The 20787-nt window shown below is 38.9% G+C and overlaps 1 long non-coding RNA gene across 1 annotated transcript; it reads left to right on the top strand.

Annotated features, from left to right (window-relative positions):
• Nucleotides 1-17370: 17370 nt before the first annotated feature.
• On the top strand, nucleotides 17371-19977 carry LOC121913739. The gene is made up of 3 exons (XR_006100368.1): nucleotides 17371-17524; nucleotides 19451-19605; nucleotides 19900-19977. It is a non-coding gene; the product is annotated as an uncharacterized LOC121913739 (long non-coding RNA).
• The last annotated feature ends 810 nt before the right edge of the window (nucleotides 19978-20787 follow it).

Here is a 20787-nt window from a genome sequence, read left to right as displayed (position 1 = left end):
TCTTGTAGTGATGCATTTTGGTTTGTTTTAATTTTTCTATGAAAAGAAACCGGAGCAATGAGAAAATCTCAACAGGTTCATCGACTCATCCACTGATTTACACTGCAGCAAATTAACTAGAGGTTTGAAAACGCCCTCATAATCAGAGACTGAACTGAGGACAGTCGGCAGCGCTGTCACGTTCATACTGATGATGTGCACTTGAATGTTGATATGACCACTTTGCATAAAAAAACAATGTAGACAGTGATTATTAATCTTGAAATTGAACTGACCTAAATGATTCGAATCAGCAAAGTGACTCGTACTTTTCACCTGAACCCCCGCCCAGACCTGTATTTAAAACTACTTCTTGCTAAGCTGATTGTATACACTGTTTAAAAGTTTAGAGTGGATCCAAAATGAGTTTCTGTACGATTCCTGTCAGAGGTGAAGGAACAGTGAATCACCAAGTACAACTATTCCTGGGACTAAACAAATAAAAATTACTGTGAAAAGGCTGCATTTTAGTAGGTCAAACTAATTATAAAAGACAACTAAAACATAATTGGAGTTGGTCCAAAACAAACCCATGAAAATATGTTTATGTATCTTGAGTCTTCACAGCATGTGTGTCTATTGATCTATCTCGCCTCCCTTGTAAACAGCGTTTTGTTTAAACCATCTTGTTCGGTGTAATTCTCTACTGTGTCGCTTGGGGCTAAATGTACAAGGTAAAGATGAGGTTACTAAACAAGCTTTCATGAATCAAACAGAAAAATAAAAATTAGATAAATGCTTTTTTGCTGAGCAAGTGATGAGTTTAGAGCGTATACATGTAGATAAAGGTTTCCTCTCATCCGCCTTGGCAGTTTCTTTGTGACTTTTTGGTGAACTCTCTCTGCTCCCTCCTCTCTTGTGAGAGCGGAAAAAGTACTCCGTATTTCGGGGGAAAGAGAGGAAATAAGGCTTATTTATTCGTCTCTCATCCTCTGATTCTCCCAGGCAAAGCTCACTTTACCCCTCTCTGTGGATGGGTTCTTGTCTCTTCCCTCTTTCTAATCTACTCATCACACCTCCTATCTACTTTTCCTTGCTTCCTTTCTCCCCACCTACTCGTTTCCTCTCGTTTTCACTCCCTTCCTCCTCTCACCGCTCACCTTCTCACTCAGGAAATATGCCTAAAAATTAGATGATGTAAGAAAACTCTCTGCTTTTGCAAGAGCAGACTTGAACCCAAGCAGCAAGTCCTATATTTTATTATTAAGTCTAGACATCCTTAGCTCGGAGATCTGGGATTGGGGAAAGTCAAAGCACAAAAGAAAGACGGCAGTGTTTTAACTTCCACAGATATACCTCAAATACCCCTGAGCCAAAGATGAGATGTATTCGGAGATCAGTTGCAGGTTCTTTGTACAAACCTGATATCTGAGAAAAGTAGAGTTGATCACCCGTGAGATCTCTCTCCAGGTTAATGTCTCTGTTGCTGTGTCTTCCGGCTTCACTGGCAGGAGAGACAACTGGTGGGAAAAAGGAATTCTTTATATCTACCTCATTGTCAAGATTTCCTTTGACATGTTCAGGCAGATCGGCTCCCTTGATGCTAAGAAGTTATCCCTCTGATGCTTTCATGTTTTGAAGTCTTGACAGAATTGTCGCTGATTAGCAGCACCTCGATATCAGTCCGCCACTGTTGTTGTTATAAAATTTGAACATTTTTATTGTTTATCTCTCGATTCCTCTGAGACTGTAGTAATGCCAGAGTGGCCAAGATTAATAAATAAATAAATAAGCGTCAGTGGAGTGAGAAACAAATGATGAAATAGTGCTTTATTGTTCTGTGGGCATAAGGCTTTCGCCTCCTGTCGCTGTACAGCCGAGGCTGAGATGGTTTCACTGGAAAATTAGGCGTCTCTAATGCCAGCTAAGCCCTTAAGCTGCTCATTTTTGTGGCTTTTGTTACCTTGGTTTTCTCGCTCTCTTTTTCTTTCTCTTTGTGTCTCTGTCTCATACCATTTCTAGCTTCTGCTGTTTCTTTTCCTCTGTATCTTTTTCACTTCCTCTCCCTCACTCCACCAATTGTCTTTGTCCTTCTCCCACTCCTCACTTTTGTCCTCCTCTCTGCCTGCTATCTCTATCTTCGCTGACAGCCGAGAGGTGTCTGGTTGTGGTCGGTGGCTGTGAGTTCAAGAGGAAAAGCGCTATACAGATGAGGCATCCATTCAAATACGTGGCACCAAATAAAGCTGTTTCTATAAAAGCCCAAAGACCTCTGTATCTTTGTGAAGGTTTCCACCATTCATAGCAAGGCCAAACTGTAAGAAAAATCATGTCAACAACAAGGAGTACTACTAGTATTGGGTTCCACAATTTAAACTGTGGTGGCTTACTGGCAAACAATGGGATAAGGTGATAAGGATGATGGTTCATTATGTTCGTTACAGCTATTATTTTCTTGTTTTCAGTTGTAGCACATCTCTACTAAATGCACTTGAGTGTTAAACACATTTAGGCTGTCTGTAGTAATCAAGCTCACGGCTTATAAAGAGAGTGATGAACCTCACAGCAGCTATACTTTGGGCACTGTTCACTGCTCACTGCTCAGATTTTACACCTTACCGCTGTGCTCAGTGTTCATATTACTTGACCTTTCATACTGTTTGCTCCAGAGCTTTAAAAGGTCATTGTGCTAATCAAACACGAGAGAGGCTGCATCTCTGATTTTCCAGATATTAGCCTGTCATTAAGATAAATGTAGCGGCTCTTGTTTCTAAATGACATAAATGATGTGATGAGGTATCAGCATTGACTTAAACTCTCAGATTTGACTTCAATTATAATTTTTATTTAAGCACTTCAGCCTAATTCCTTTCCTCCATGTTTACATAAACAAAGATTTATTAAAATAACACACAATATATAGATGAGTGAATTTAGTGAGCTGATAAAATATGTTGCAGATTACTTTTTGAGGCATGCATTCATGAATCTGTGGTTGTATCATACGTAAGGGACTTTCTGAAAACTATTGTTATATATATATATATATATATATATATATATATATATATATATATATATAAAAATAATACCATCCCCTTTTTTGATCCCCCTTCCACGCCTTATAATTTCCATACAGTCCCAAACAAGACAGCAAGAGATGTGAATTGTAAATTGGATGTAAATTGGGTGCATTCACTACAAAAGGAGACAGTATATTATATAGATGTTGATAAAGACAGAGATAATGTGTGAAGGACACATGGAGAATAGAAAACAAGAAACAGCAAGAGTAAACAGACTAGAGCGAGCTAGAGAGAAAGAAAAAAGTCCAACTTCAGGTTGAGAAACTCCTTTTCATGTTTCAGTGCTTCATTTCCTTTCAAACGGCAACAAAGCATCAGTAGAGAGAGGAGGTGAGGGTGGAGGGAGTGGAGGGGTGATTTGAATGAAAATGACACAGACGTGTAAAGGAGAGGAAGGTGTTTTATCACAAGTTCTCCCAAGGGTCCCTCTTTCTCTGTCAGTCTGCAGTATGGTTCACCAGTAACGTATGGCTGAGCGCTGGAATTTTAGTGAGCTCCGGAGGGAATGCATTGCTTGGTTACACACACACATATGCACACATACACACACACACACACAGGAGAGAGATAACATATAGGACCCAGAGCAGTGCACAATCCCGTTCAAAGGCTCCATGTGATTCTCCTTCACACCAGATCGGCGGTGGAAAAGGAGAACGGATAGAGAGCCTCAAAGCTCTCCCCCTGAGGAAGCTGAATAGATGGAGGGATGGAAGGACGGGGAGGGAGATGAAGGTGGGATAAAGACGAACTGAGGGAGGACAGGAGAATCAAACTGTGGCGGCTGGTGATGCAAGGTGCATAGGAATTTAGGCACTGAAAAGGAAAGAGAAGGAGAGGTCAAGAAGAGACAGAGATGGGCACTCTGGAAAAGTTAGCATGGAAAAAGAAGGAGAAAGAGACAGATACAGGTTTACAGAGACATGTCTCTATCTAGCTGTCAAGGGAGTTATATGAAAATCCTCTGAAAAATTAGACTGAGGTTGTAGTGAGTAATAAAAGCTTCTTGAAACTGCATCTGGAAAATTTTAAATATTTTAGAAATTTATCAGTATTTGGTAAAGATTTATTGGGCTTTTGTGAAATGTATATTTTATTAAGTCAAAAATACAAAGAAAGAAATGCATTTGATTCCTCAGTTGCAACAACTTAGGTTGTGAATTTAAAAAGCATGAACTGTAACTGTGATATTTCTTTGATATTCCAAGGACATCGAAACCACTTCTGAGTTATTATGAAATTCACTTTATTCTCAATTTATAACCTCGTTTCAACAGGTGCATCATAATTTACCAAAGAGATGTGCCTTCATCACTTTTTATAATCATTTCTTAATCATTTTACAGGATGAATTCCTTGAGGGATAACCGATGAACTTTTTTTGAATGTAGTCATTTCCATTCAGCGTCTCTTAATAAAAGTAATAATTTCCCAAAAATAATTGGATGAAACCCCAGCTATTGAGAGATAAAGATAAAGAGAAAGTTGTTAAAGCTGCTAATGTTTTCGGGGTGAAGAAGAGGAACAAGAGATTAGTTGAAAATAGTTGAAGCCTGAACTCTGTGTGAACCTGACAGTACTGAGGCTGCATCAGTGCTTTTCAAACATCCACTCTCGGGACCCCGATTTCAAAAAGAGTTCTTCTCACGCCTCAAACTATTTTGCATCTTTTATTTTCGTCTCTCTCTTTTCCTTCCTATCTTATCCAAACACCTGTAACGAGGACTCACTGGAGCGTGAGCGGCCGGGAACACACACACACACACACACACAAACACGCTCAGAGAAAGACAGGACATGACTGCGTGACCTCTTCACAAACCTCACTCACAGAGACAGCGATACAAAGAGAATGAAGGAGACAGACAGGTTGACACACTCAAGGGAGATTAGATCAGCTCTTTTTCAACATTGACTCCAGGAAACAAAAAGAATTTTAAAAGATTTTTTTTCCCTTCATGCCAAACTATTTTATTGTCTTTCTCTCTTCTTTTCCAACCTGTCAAAACATCTGTAACTTATTCTAGCCTCGACTTGCACACAAACACACACCTGACTCCCTGCCACTATGCACAACAACGGCTTCTCTGACCTCTAACCATATCCGACAAGCAACAGCTGGTTTGAGACAAACTGCTTTCCTCCGCTAACACGCACTATAGCGACAGGGCAGCGCAGGCTAACTGCTGTAAATAAAGAGCAGGATGAAATGTAGTTATTTGTCAGCACAGCTACAATTAAACCTGTCAATAGCCATTATAGAAAGAGCCTTGCTTCTCCTGGAACCAAATACCCAAACATTTACATGATATCACATCCCACAGGCTACATATTCAGTCACACATAACCACCCACATAGACAAATACTATATCCCATAGGCCACACATACACTCACGAATATGCAAACACATATTTAGATATCATTTGTTGCCATGTAAGAAAGCTCCCAGCTTGGAAAAGGGATACTCATTTTTTAAAAATTTTGGCCATGTATGAATTAGCTCGCAACAGACGTCATTTAAAGTTGGCTGTACAACATTGGAATGATATTTTTACATTTGAACAAACCCTCTCTGATGACTATATGCTGATTGTAGTGATTATTTGCATTACTGTACAAAGTCTTTTATTTTCTTGCGTTTTATATTTCCAACTCTGGTTGAATTGCTCTATTGTTTGCTGTTATTTTTGGTTTGTTGTTGGTTATCGCTATTTTTAAGGTAAGATAGAACAACTCTGTCTTCTAAAAATTACATTCATATGCAACTAAATTGTTTCCCAGATAACATTGAGTTAGCAAATGTAATCACTGCCTGGACTGTGTTCACAGGCAACTTTTTTTTTTAATGAATGAAGCACTACATTTATATATCTCTCTGAAGTGACGGAGGAGGTCGGGCTGGATGGAGGGCGTACAAGATGCAGGACTCTAAAGTTGGTGAAAGACTGTTAATTTAAATGTTAATAAACATGCTTCAAGTCATTGCAGACGTTTTCTTTATTAAACCAAGATCATCTTTCCCTAACCTTAACCAAGTGCTGCCAGTGCCTAAACCAACACGTTCTCATAATTAAATGACCATATAGATCAATTGTCCAAGTACTCCAGAACGACTCATAGGAGCGTCTCCTAATATGCTGCCTCTCTTGGCAGTAATCGCTAAACCCTTACAAATCACGGTTAAAAAAATAATTATGTTTTATGGTGTGACAACGCTGTGGTGAAGGTCTGGTCAGGATTAGGCCCAAATACCAGTTGGTTAGGGGTTAGGGAAAGATCATGGTGTGGGTTAAGGTTACTTCCTTAAAGTTAGACAACCTTCGTCGTCATGGCAACAGTAAACACCACGACAATCTTAGTTACAGTTTTTAAAAAACTGTCCCAACTCATGGTTGGGAACCTGACACTTGCGGTTGGAAACGGGAAGCAAACAGCGGTCTCCTGCAGTTAAGTCCGCTTTTTGCCATCTATCTATCTAGCCATCCCCCCAACGCACCACCTCAGATTAAGGTAATTTGTCACCTTATATTGATGTCATCTGAACTGCATCACTTCTGCTGGTCATAATTACTACGGCCTCTAGATGGCGTCTGTCTCTCAAACTGTAGGACATTTTTGGCAACTGAATTTTTGACCTATACTGTCGTTTTTCTTGGGAGGATGGGCTGGTGTAAACAAACAAAAGTTGAATGATATTGTCATTTCTACCAGCAGATATTGTACTGCAAGATCAAATATTTTGGTGGAAAAAAACAACTACGTTGTTTGTGAACACTTCACTCATACGTTCAGTATCAACATTTTTTGCAATTAGCCAAATAAGTTAATTAGCAACATTTTCTCATTATGTTGAGAGAAAACATGATTCTGCCAGCATTACATTTGAATCAAAACATATTTGCTGTTGCAATTCAGTCCAATATGAACATAATTTCTAGGAGACAGGGTTGGATAGAATTATATTTATCCAGAGGGAAATTACCTCAATGACTTAGTCAGCATGTGGTCATGGAACAACTTGAAAATAAAATGTGGCTAACACAGGAACATTTACAGGTGTCGATCAATATATACTATCAATGTAACACTTAAGAATAATTGAATGAACGCGCCACACGCTGGGCTGTTTTCAATTTGGGAGAACATGGCAGCTGTTCTAAAATCTTGTCAAATTTCATCTTAACTATTCACCACGAATCTGAATCTGAAACAGTTTCTGAATACATTTGAAGCAAGAAATAAGCCATGCAGTTGCAGTTGAATCATGCTTTGATTTATACTAACCATGCACAGTTTTAATTGTCTTCAGCAAAGCTGGGAAGATGTAGCAAGTGAGATTATTTATTTAGAAGTTTTATCATTGATCTGGTACACATCTGATCACGCTGATTTGTTTAAGGGAATTTTCTCTCCAGATTTAAATCTCCTGATAAAACTGAACTCACCAGTTGCAGTTGCGGATGTTCAAGGCTACATCTTCCCCAGTAACACAAACACACACACATGCTCAAAAGCACATGGACATAAACAAATTAGTATCCTTCCTTACATGAAGACACATACACTTTCAGTATAATCACACAATCCCAAGGCTATAACACTAATGGGCGCCCTCAGTCTCCTCTACAAGCTGTCTTTCTTTCGCTACCATGGGACATGATTAGCACACATATATGAGTTCACGCGCAAAAACACACACACACACATACACACTCTTTACTGCAGGCGCTACTATCAGCAGCAGTCTTTAAATGCCAAGTCACCTAGCTAACCATGCAGAACTAACACCCTGCACTGACATGCTGCTGCACACAACAAAAGGGCATTCAAACACCTTCTGTGTGCGTAGGTATTAAGATTTAATGTAAAGTCACACACACACACACACATAGAAGCGCACACAGGTTTTGGACAAGTGTGTACTACAGAGTTACAAAGAAAAGAGCACAAGAGATTAAAATACATCAAAAACTCTTTGAAACAAGGCCAGAGCTTGTGCACGTGTATATTTGAATGTGTGTGCATATATGTGTGTATTGTGATGATTTATAACAGTCCAGCAGGTTTCAGGCCAGAGGACAGAACCTTAGTGAGGTAAGGCCAGGCCCGTCTGCCTGAGTGTGAGTGGATATGAGAGCACAGGGCAGCAGCAGGGTGGTCTGCAGGGGAAGGAAACATGTGAATCTGGGTGTGTCTGAGTCTGGGACCACTTTATTTAAATATTACTGTATTCCAACCTGAAAACCCTACAATATTTCAACAAAATATAGTCACACAATCTGAGATGTTTAATTATGTACTGGAGGGAAGCCGTCCTGGGTCATATTCTCGTAGGGCTGTCACTTTTTGTTCAAAACTCAAGCCACCATTCAAACTGAGGAAATAGTGTATTATTCAATCTGCAATGACCTGTTCAAATTAAAAAATGGATAAAGTGGCCTTCCACGGGAGGGCCTTCTTCAATGCTCTTCTGATCCATGAAATGCTGCCCTGTCAGTAAAGTAGTCTATTAGTTATTGAGATTTACTTAGAAGACTGATGTTTCAATTCGACACTATGTATGGAAAAACCGTTGATAAAGCTAAGGCTGTTTGCTAACTTTGTAAAATGCAATTGCCTTACAGTAACATTGGCTTCACACACAGCAGATGCACTGCACACAAAATGAACATCAGTCCTGCAACAAAGTTTAGGATTTGTGGGTAGCCTTCAAATATATTTAAACAAATTACTTAAAGTTAATTCAAACTCTTTGAAACTTCATTTGGTTATGAAAGCACTAGTTCTCATATATTTGTCCACTATAGCTTTCATTCATAATAACATTTTCCTCACCACCTCCATTGTAGAGATTTGGAAATGTAGCTCTACAACTGATATGTAGTTTGATACAGGGAAATCCAGGGGACTACTTTTTTATTTTGGAAATCTTTCGGAGGCTCGCACACCTTGCCAGAGCCCACGTTCTCCAAATTTATAATAAATGGATATAGTGAGTAAAATGGTATGTGACCAATTGTCCTAATAGACAACAGTATGAGAAAAAGACCCAGCCTGACAAATACTAGAATTTACATGTCTCATTTCAGAATTAATGTAAGTACAAAAGCTGTCTTTGGTACCTTTATGGTTGATTTTTAAGTGTTCGTTGACAATTTCGCTTTGGATTGTGGTTAGAATCCATCAGTGGGAATGAAAACGATGACCTGCCTGTGAACAGAAAAATGCTGTTTGAATCCAAGAGTGCCTGCAAAAATGTTGCATAGAGAAACTAAAAGATTAATAATCTCTCATCCTTGAACTACAAGTCTTGAGGTTACTTCAAATCCAAAGAAGACCAGCAGCTCAACATTACTTTCCGATAAACTGTACGAGAGCAAAATATCGGTTTGTACTCAGCTCACCTCTCTCTGGAGCCAGAGCACTGGTAATAGAAAAAGTGAGGAAAAGTATTTTGAGTCTGGCTCTGAAACCGAGCAGTGAAATTAATCAAGGCCAAGATTCATAAATAAGTTCTTTGCGATGAATTTCTGTAGACAAACATTGGTGTGATGAAATTTTATCATAAGGCTCATCTTTATAAATGAGGCCTCTGGCGCCTGGGTGTGAGACTCATTCCTAATGAGTCATAATGAGTGTCCTAATTTGTGGTAGCAGTGGTGAATCCAAATGTGAGTAATGCAACATAATATCAGCTATTTAATGGATGCTTTTATCCAAAGCACCTTGCATTACAGCGAGTATAAATATTTTCAGCATGAGTGGCCCCAGTGGGAATTAAAAAGGACCATTAAGAATGTGGGTCAGTGTTTGTTTTTCATCCGAATCCTTTTGATCTGTGATAGAAGGAAATATGAAACCATAGAAAATATTAAAGGGCTTTTATGGTACTACATAAAGGTAAATTTAGTTATCATTAAGCTTGCTGTGTTGTAATTATTTATTTTATATAGTGGTGTTTGTCTTACAGTGTTTCCAATGGAGAATGTTACAGCCAAACTTCAAAGCCCCTTATCTTACACTTTTATCCGAACCCCAACGTACTCTGTGGAGTTTTAATGCAAACACACACACTTATATTTACATCTAGTGTTTCTTGCCAAAATGCTTTTGGTTAAGGCCTAACAAACATGTCAAATGCATATAATTCTTTGGGTTTTGGAGTGTTGTTCAGAGAAAATGAGCAATTTGAATATGTCAACTTGGACTGTGGGAAATTGGGATGCACATGTTTTGCTATTTTCTGATATTTTATGGATCAAACAATTAATAACTGAACTCATTTGCATAATCACCCTCTGCTGAAGGGCATGCATCCTCATATGCATGCTAGTATAGCTAGTAGAGCTAGAAGATAATGCCACTAGCAGTCAAAAACTCCACAGGGTACCTTAAACCCTAACCCTGACCTCTCGCCCCCCTTACCCTAATCCTTACTGGATCTGCCACCTACTTATTCATCCCCCCGTTTATCCATTCATCAATTCAGCCATACATCCCTGCTTCCGTCTCTGGCAGGCTCAACAAAGCCCTGTGTATTTGAAATGTGCATTTGACGTCTTTGCATGCTCTACATCACTCATATCTGTTTCCAGTCACAACTGTTGTTTCTACCCATTAATTTCCCTTCTTACTCTTACTGTCTTAATCCGTCTATCTCCAACTGAGTCAGTGACAGTAGTATCCAGATTATATATCATATTCGTCATCTGTCATCATACTGGAAGCATCTGTCGCTGATGGGAATCATCTGATATGATGTTCAAAAGCCATCCCTCCTTGGATGATTATTGGGCACACAGTAACAAATTTCAAACAAATGTTTGTGCATGCTTAGCCAAAAATAGATTCTGATGCAGATAGTGTCTGGAAACTATCCACTCGCACACTTCTTTTTCAAGGTCTCCTAAAAAATATTTGTATTTCTATTTGTGTTCGAGTAAAAGTGGAAAGAGGCTTAAAAATTCTGGTTTTATTTTTGTTTTTATTATGCTTTTAATTTCAGAAAATTAAAGTGTTACAGTAAGTGTTCATGAATAAACTACCTTACAAAGGAGGTCCCCATACTGGGTCTCGAACTGGAGTCTCCCAGATCATAAACGACTGCGCTGACCACTGAGCTTAAACTTTACTCATCTGCTAATTTCAGAGACACAGAGACAGCACACCGTGTAACATGTAGGAAAGAAGTTCAAAGGCAATTCTTGCTTTGCACTTTTCATTTACTGCCTATTTTTTACAACCTAACTTTGTGGAAAGGAGAAGTGGAACAACAGGTAACGGAGAGTCCCTTGGGAGTACTTTGCATGTGTCAGTAGCTCAGCTTTATCTCTGGGGAACACCCCCAACTCCAGGAGTGATGTCCAAATTAGGAAATGTGCATCATGTAGCAGGTGGATGTGACTCCCCTTGTTGAAACCTGCTGACAGACGTAACAGCGTAGCAGAGGAGAGAGACTGAGATAGCAATGTGACTGACCTGCGCGCTGGTATTTGAAATGTTTTTATCTTTCTTCCCGAATACAAATAATTTTTAAAATATTTGTATAAAACAACAAAACAACACTATTTGTGCTTTGCCAAATAATGTATTTGTATTCGAACACACCCCTAATACTTAAATCACTTTATTCTAGCCAAAAAGTCAACTTTGCCCACAGGATAATCCCTAAAAAATAATCTACACAATTTTACGAGTTTTCACTGAAATTTTCTGAACACAAAGCAATTTTTGCTTGGTTTTTGCTATAGAGCCACTAGTACAATTCTTTCCTTTTTCAGTCCCACTATTGGTAACGCTGTACAATTTAACTGAAAGAAAATGCACATCGATGAGGTTTGGACTTGCAAAAAGATATTTGCCCTCTTTAGGATAATCCTGACTTCCCTTAATCTCATTTTGGCACATTAGGCTAATCATGAACAAGGAAATATGGGTTGAAAGATTCAGAAGACTAAAAATAAAAAGATTGCATGTGTTTTGAGTATGGAGCTTTCCTCTCCTTTATTTGAAGGTGTACAAAGAGCAAAATTGTTAGTGTGGTATTTGTTCTGTCCAATTCTGTTGTCACATTGAGGGGCCATTAGTACAGGATTAAGCCCCCTACAGTCCAGTGCTACATTATTTTTACCCATTTCATTGTGGTCTGGACATTTTAAATGATCTGAACTCATCACATCAGCATACACTCAGCATACGCCTGTTTTACAGGCTTTTTGAAAACAGGTGCAGATGTAAACACAACACAGCAGTTATGATTAAGAATGTTTCAACATCAGATGTGGGATCCAAATCACCAGACAACCATCCCTTTAGGAGGAAACCGTGATGAACTGTAGATTGCTTGTAGGCAGCAAGCCAAACAATACTGATGAGGCAAATGTTGGGAGAGTGCAGTGTGTGTGTGAGTGAGAGAGAGAGAGAGAGAGAGAGAGAGAGAGAGAGAGGAAGGGTGTAAAATGTCCCCTGTTGACTAAACATGCTAATGCACTGCAGAACGGCAAATAAACACATGCATACACACACACAAATACACAAAATGCATATTTCTACTGACATGCACATGAAAACACTTAATGTTCCTTTGCAATTAAATACGCCTAATGCAGGTTACACTGCTATGATTAGTGTGCCTTGACACATTTTTGAGATCTGAAAAAAATCACAACTCAACTCAAAATTGCACTTGTGCCCATCAGGACAGGTTGTGTCATTTAAGCTGCTCTTAGACATGTCTTGACCTGATCGTGAGATACACAGTTTTCAAACATGTTTGATTTTTTTGTAGCCAAACACAAGATGTGCTGGAAACAAGTGTGAGATAGGACATCAGGAGGATTCAATGACTGTGCAACAAGAAACGGAGGAAGGCAAACAAAAAGTGTTTCTTGTTGAATATCCTGATCATTTACTCGAGTCACAGATTTCTCTTATCATTAACAGGACAGTTTGGTACAAGAAAAGTCTTGTAGTGAGCAGAACAGCAGCTCTGAGATCTGAGCAGTCTTGTAGTCAGGACTAACTTTTAAACTCACATATAATGCAAACACAGGAAGCTGATTTGTCCATTTCTCACTCTTTTGATAACCACAAACACACACATTAACACTCTTCTTCACACAGAAACACAAAGCTATACTTGATTAAATATACTTAAACATCTTTTTCTTCATGCTCACACACTTACAGTTACAGACACACACACATACACACACATGCCTGGCCTCTGTACCCCATGCCAGGTGCAGCTGTGCTTTCACAGAGGAACAGCAGGACCAGAGCGGGGCTATTTCAGGCTGCGGCGGCCAGATTGAATTAAAGCCGGATTAATCCCTGTAGAATTTGTGTCATTCTTCCAAGCAACACTAAATCCAAATCAAATTATACAACCCGCCCCCCCGCTGCCACTACCACAACCATCCACGGTACTGTAACAGCCATCCAAGAGTGCGCATGCGTATGTGTATAGTACCGTTTTTTCCTCTTCTTCAGTTTGTGTCTGTTTTGTCTCCCTCACTTTAAAACCACATGATCTATCTGTCCCACTACCCTCCCCTCAGTCAACCTTTTGTTCCTCTCCAGCTGTGACTGATGTGAGGAAAGTTAATTGATAGTGACAGCCCCTAAATCCAGTAGAGGAATCGTTAAATGAAAGAGGACATTGGGACGGTCATTGGGTTCAGTCAACTCACTTTTTTGCCTGGTTCTGTCCTAACAGTGAAGCAGATCAGCACTTATTACAAATTACTCACAGACGCACATAAATCACATCGAGCAACAGAACTGAAAACATAAAAAAAAAAAAAAACAGAGCTGAACATAATGAAATCTAAATCACGACCATGCACAGCTCCAACTGACATTAAAAGGGATGGATAAAGCTTGGGGCAAATTTATCTACCTCATAAATAGACATCAAATTGGATTAATTTGCATATTCTACATTTTTCGTTATGTTGAGTTACCAGAAGCTCTAAAGCTAAATGATAAACTATTTTAACATGCTACAGGTCTGCAAGTTGATCTGAGCCTGACAGGACCCTAAAAATCATGTGTGCACTACAGATTTGGGTCAGGCGCTGTCCTAAAATATAAATGCTGCTATTAAACATACATGTTATATTACTGTATTATTATTAATGCAAAGTTAAAATTTCAACAACATTTATTATAATGCATGCTGATAAATGAGAGTTTTGACATTAAAATGAATTTGAGCTTGAGACTGGACTGAAAAAACTGCTTTAAAACTGCTTTAACTATGACTAAATACTTTTTCTCATAATAGGTCCATTGCCAGGATTCTATCAATACTTAGGGATATTATATCCCTAAAATGTATGAGATGCCAAAATAGTTTAAAATGTTTTAATTATTTGGATAATTGACATTTTATATTATTTAATCAGATATCTGTTTTGATCATATTTTTTTGTAAATCTGATTTCTCCAAATGAATCAAAATGTGTTTGTAAAGCTTCTCCAGGCTGCTAGGAATTATAGCCTAAGAGTAAATGTCAAATTGAATTAGGCAATAAAATAGCACCATATGTTACTCTCTAACACGCATGTTACCAATTATAGAATATAAACTCACAGAAAAAACATGACCTCAAAATCCTCTATTAAGGTGCAGTGTGGATGAACATGTTTGTTACCTAAAGTGTCCCGAAAATAAACTTGACCATATCAGCTGTATTGAACTTATTGTATTGCTTGCTTTAATTTCTAATCTGATCACCAAACAGCCTTTTATTGTTAATTAAGTGGATGATGTCATTCTAAAAATGTTCTACTTTAAGTGTCTTCATTATGTTCTTGTTTGTTAATCTCAGGTGTGCTGTATACCTGTGAGTACAGTCAGATAGACAAATCAGATAGAAACACTAAATAAATAGAGTAAGAGAGATATAACCAGGGGATTAGGTCAGTGGGTCTACTCAGTTTGTACTGGTAGTGAGTCACGATGGGGTTTGCACTTAAATCACGGTAACCTAGTGCACCGCCCTAATCTGGGAAATGTTAATCTGCAATCCCCTGATCCACTTTGTAAATCTCCTGATGAGAATTCAACAACCACTTTCTATCTCATCTATAGTTGCAGTGTTTCTATGTTTGATTTGTAATATAAAAGTGATTATAATCGTGATAAGTCCCAGCTGAGATGGTATCATGTGGCATGTCTTTGCGTGTGGTTGGTTGAGTTTGTATGTGTGTGTGTGTGTGTGTGTGTGTTGTGTGTGTGTTTCTCCTCTTTTTTGTGTTTGATGGGCATACAGGGGCTGAGGAGGAAGAGTGAGGATGCTTGAGGGAGGGGTTGGAAGAAGCGAGAACAGCAGCAGCCGGTGGCGTGAGGCTGGGAAATGAGTTCATTTCCTGACAGGGCTGACATGCTCAGCCAGCAGGGGAAATCTTGCACTTTCTCTCTCTCACACACAAACACACTCAAACTCACACATGTGTGCACACACGTAGCCAAATTCATAATTTTCTTTCTCACACACAATTTCACGTCTTGTTGACAAACACTGTGGCAATGTACCATCTTTATCTTATACATACACGCATACTGAAAGTTGAGATTGAGTGAGTTTTTATCATGGCAGTATTTCTTTATAATTGTTTGAGAGCTCAAGGAAGTATCCGTATATCATTACTTTTTCATCTTAAAATGTCTTTGGCAATCTCTCTCTAAACCCAATTACAAGTCTCAGAGGTCCACTTAATAAATTTCCACCGTATCAGAGGTCTAGTGAGGGTGCATTAAATGATGATGTTTCAGTACAAAAATTTCAGAACTATGTACATGAACAGCATTTCTGTATTAATTGGAGGCATGACACCTTCGTTGTGTAACCAAGTCCTCAAACTAGTGTAAAAGTAAGTGTTAACACTCAGTAAATGTTTAATAATGATCATTAATAAGGCTGCGGTATGACTTCTTCACTGCATTCATTATTGAAAGTGTTTGATTTTATAGTTATTCTGCTGGAGTCTTGATATCATTACTTTAACTGGTTCAGTTTTATGGTTGTTACCTTCGTGTTTTTGGGATAGTTTTGTTCAAAATAGGCATGTTTGGTGTCGTAGTGGCGTTTTGCATTCCCACTCTTCATTATGGCCACCGTGTCATGGTTCTGTCCCAGTGTGGCTCTATGTCCCTCCACCAGTCCACCAGATGCCTGCTGACTTTTAACTTGTTTGTTGAACTGGACTGAGTGGCAGTAGGCCCTTGAAGTTGAAATTGGAGTTTGCTTTCACACTTGTTGTGAAATGTGACTGAGGAGTTTGACACAACTAGTTAGACATATAAGATGTAGCAATTTATACACCAGGCAGTTCATTTCATATGTTATCTGTATTTACATTCAGGGCATTTGGCAGACCTTCTTATCCAGAGACTGACAGGTGTTTGTTCAATGGCTGGACTCTCTGTAACTCATCCTCAACACATTATAAAAAAAGAGTTTGTTTGACGTTTGTTTCTGTAGATTTGAGTGATTTGCGTTTGCAGCCTCTGTCAGCCATGTTTGAAGAGCTGCATCATCATGAGATTGTTGGTAAAGGTTTGCAGGTTGTGGTGTGCCTGTGTCTTTAAGTCATATTCATGTGTGCTCTTGGACTGGTTTATGTATGTCGGTTGATTAGGATGAGGATTGTGTTTTCTGGTTTCAAGGTTTTCTGCTGTTCTGGGTTTTCCTCATGTCATTAGGTGCGTTCCGATACCCATACTAACATACTATTTAGTATGCCAGAAAAATATTTAGTATGCCCCAATACACAGAATGTCAAATACAGTATGCCAAAAGTACCAGGATGTCCTGGTACTACATCCAGTCGCCTTTTGCAGTATCCAAGCCATCATGCTTTTCTGGCTGTTCTGACACATAATCCTGTGTGCAGTGGACGATCCGTCACATCGACTGAGCCACTGAGAGAGCAAAGACCAATGACAGCACATTGACAGTGCAGTGACGGAAGACAGTGCCATGACAGGTGCCGCAATGACAGATGAAGTAGTGTGTTCCAACTGTATGCATACTGCATGCAACAGTATGTAAAAAGTAGAAGTATGCAATTCGGAACGTGTCTGTTCTGCTTTTCCCTCCACACTTTCCATTCACACCTGCCCTGCATTATCCTCATTAGCCCTGTCCTGCTCCCTATGTCTTCCGTAGCCAATCAGCTCCCAACCTGCCCTCATGTCTTGACACCTGTTCCTTGTTGTTTCATCAGTTCAGTTTGTATTTTAGTCCTGGTTTTCAGTTCAGTCTTGTTGGATCCATTGTTCTTTACTGCTCTGTTTGTTCTGCATTGATCAATTCTGTTCAGTTTTACTTTGCCTGCACTTAAACCTTGAATAAAGAAATTATTCTTCAGCCTTGCTTTACCTGTGAGTCTTCCTCCACTACACTTATTTATTGGAAGTCATGCACAATGGTCTTGTACCTCCCTCAGGTAAAATGAACATGTATTTCTCAGTCCAGTCATTCTCAAATGCATGTTTTTCACTGTCAACCTTTCTATTTTTGTATCAGCTACTTTTGAACAAGCCATTTTACCTTATCAATTGGAGTTCCTACATGCCACAACAATCTTGCTAACTGCGGTGACTAGTAGGCAGCTGAATGATGACAGCTGAGGCGACTTGATAGCGACGCGTCACTCAAAAGAAGTCCAGGTTGCAGTTAAATTTTGTTCCTGTTCCAGATTAAATTGTTATTTTGGGGTCTGCATATTGAGTATGTAGTGTAGTGTAGTGTTGTCTGTATCTCTTTTCCTGTAGAAGAAGTCCACGGGCCACCTAGATATCGAATGTAAATGGTACCAACCAAAATGTGTCTTTAACACCATGTATAAAAAAACTACAAAGCTCAAAAATTTGGCACTGCTTTTCTGGTCAGATTCATAATAACATTTATAATGTTATAATAATCAACATTTTACCAATTTTAAACTATTTATGAAGGTAAAGTTCTTGTACAACTACTTTCCACATTTTTTTTTTACATGTGAGAACATTGTCTTATGTTAAATAAAAAGAAAAGTTTTATGTTCAGGTAAGCATATCGGCATCCAAGAGTCATAATACTCTGCCCTGCTCTCAGGGTTGTATGTGAACCCCAGGTAGGGTCACATGTGATGACACATTGAGGCATAGCAAAAGGAAAGAAGAGGAAAGGGGGCTGCTGATGAGAACATTGCACAGGAATGACAGAAAGACATAGAAAGCGAGAGGGATGAGGAGTCTACTTCCCAGAGGGCAGTGTCATGTCTCTTCTGGTGTACAAATCTGTCTATCTGTCTAAACTCTCTGAATAATTCCTGTTGTGAGAGGCAGTGGTGGAAAGTAACTAAGCATATTTACTCAAGTACTGTACTCAAGTTCAATTTTGAGGTACTTGTACTTTACTTGAGTATTTTCATTGTATGCTACTATATAGTTCCACTCCCCACTTTCTACTCCACTATATTTATTTGACAGCTTTAGTTACTTTTCAGATTAAGATTTCACACAATGGATAATATAACAAGCTTTCAAAATACAACACATTGTTAAAAATGGAACCATCACCAAATAGTGATTTTTCCCTCTAAACTACTCACATGGTTTAATTTCAATATATTTTCACATTTTCCAATATTTCAACAAAAATCAAAGATTAGAGAAAAAGTCCAAAAACCTAAAACAGATTTGTGTATCAGAACTTTGTTTTTTCTTCTTTCCTCTCCTATTAATCATCAACCACCCCTCAGACTTATCTGGTGACCCTTTGGAGGGGCCCGACCCCTAGGTTGGGAACCACTGGACTAAACTAGCTCCACCTCCAGCAGCTACAACAGTAACATGCTGCTTACACACTGATGCTTCAGTATTAATAATCTAATGATGTCATATATAATAATATATCAGTCAGAGGAACCAAACCACTACTTTTACTGCAATGCTATAAGTACATTTTGCTGCTAATACTTATGTACTTTTACTTAAGAAGGATTTTTCATGCAGGACTTTTACTTGTAATGGCATATTTTTACATTGCTGTATTGGTACTTTTACTAGGACGTGACCTTTACCTCCCACCACTGGTGAGAGGTAAAGACTGGAGGAGGTACACTAAGCTGTGCAGGAGAGAACAAGAGCAATGAGAAAAGGCTGAGATGAATCAGTAAGACAAGGAGAGTGACAGTACAGTGCAGGATAAAAAGGCAGACAAAGGCAAAGGGGAATATGCGAGTGAGAGATAGAAGGAAACATTAAAAATAGAGGAAGAGAGAAATATTGTAACAATTCTCGAAAATGTAGCATAGTGTGTCAACTCTTCCTTTGACACTTAACTTTTTCCTCGCTCTGTCTACTCTCTATGTCCTACTTCTTTGAAGCACTTCTCATCTCCCAGGGCAAGAAGAAGAGAAAGAGGCAGAAACAGAAACAGCAAAAACAGAGAGAGGGTGAGGAAACTGTGTAGCTGTAAGTAAAACGATCAAAAGGAGGAGAACAAGAGTGGAGAGATCAAGCGGAAGCTAAGGAAAACAAGGTGAGAGGATGAGGTGGGGTGGGAGAGGAGGAGGAGGAGGAGGGGAGGAAAGAGAAGAAGAGTTGACAATGCAACCCATCACCCAACCACCTTGCCTCTTTTCGTATCATCCCATCCCATCTCACCCTGTCAAGGAATGAGCCAAGCAGAATGAAAAATGAGGGAAGCATGAGAAAAAAGAGATGAAAGGTGCAGGGGTAGAGGGTGGAGGGTGAAGGGTGGAGGATGAGGAGGTGACGAGGTGAGTTTGACCCAATATATCACTCCCCTCCTTCTCTGTTTTTTCCCATGCAGGTTAATCCTGGAAGAATAAAGGAGCCTGTGAAAGAATACATCCACCTCTTTCATCAACCTGTTTGTTACTGAAACCCCTACATTGTCTGCCATTTCCTTTTTCCTTGTTCTGTAATAAATCATCCACAGAAAAAAAGTATACAGTATATCGCCTTTAAGCAGAGAGAGGAACAATCTTTCCTGCTTGTCTCCTACTTAGAGTCTGAGCTACTGTGAGATTGGTTTTATGATTATGGTTTATAGGGTTCACATTACCATAAAACTTAAAACCCGAAAACCTCCAAAAAAAAGTAATATCACTGAGTGTAAAATGTGTTTTTATGGCATCTTCCTTACAATGTGCTTTACAATAAAATGAAATTACAAGAGACACTTTAAATAAGATAACCAATAAAACACCAAATACACATACAGAGAATAAAATAGACAAAGAGGCCAATAATAAAATGTGACAAAAGGAGCCCTAAAACAGTATATAAACAACAAACGGTAAAAGCAAATAAAGCTGCTCCGGGAATTAATTCAAGGGAGTTTTAATTGATTTGATGTAAACCTTCAGTTCAAGCAAAACATCACACTTGCCAGAATGTTTTTTAACAAAATACATGAAACCACCATTCCTCTCTCTCTCAGAGAGATGGGTATTTACTGAGAAAGGTCAGGTTGTTTATCGTGGCAGGTTCTTTCGCATCTATTGCAGGGAAATAGGCTTTTAAATCATTAGAAAAACAAGGTCACTTACATACAGCACCCCATCTAAAAACACTCACTGCTATTCAATGTGATGTCGACATGTCTTTCATTCAACCCGTGCCACCTCTTACTGAGGAAAAACAGAAAGAGAGGAGAGGAGAAGAGGGGAGAGGAGAGATGTAATATCAAAAAAAT

This window comes from Thunnus maccoyii, chromosome 15 (assembly GCF_910596095.1).
Source record: "Thunnus maccoyii chromosome 15, fThuMac1.1, whole genome shotgun sequence".
In the NCBI taxonomy this organism is placed as follows: Eukaryota; Metazoa; Chordata; class Actinopteri; order Scombriformes; family Scombridae; genus Thunnus; species Thunnus maccoyii.
This window is presented reverse-complemented; position numbering and strand designations above follow the sequence as displayed.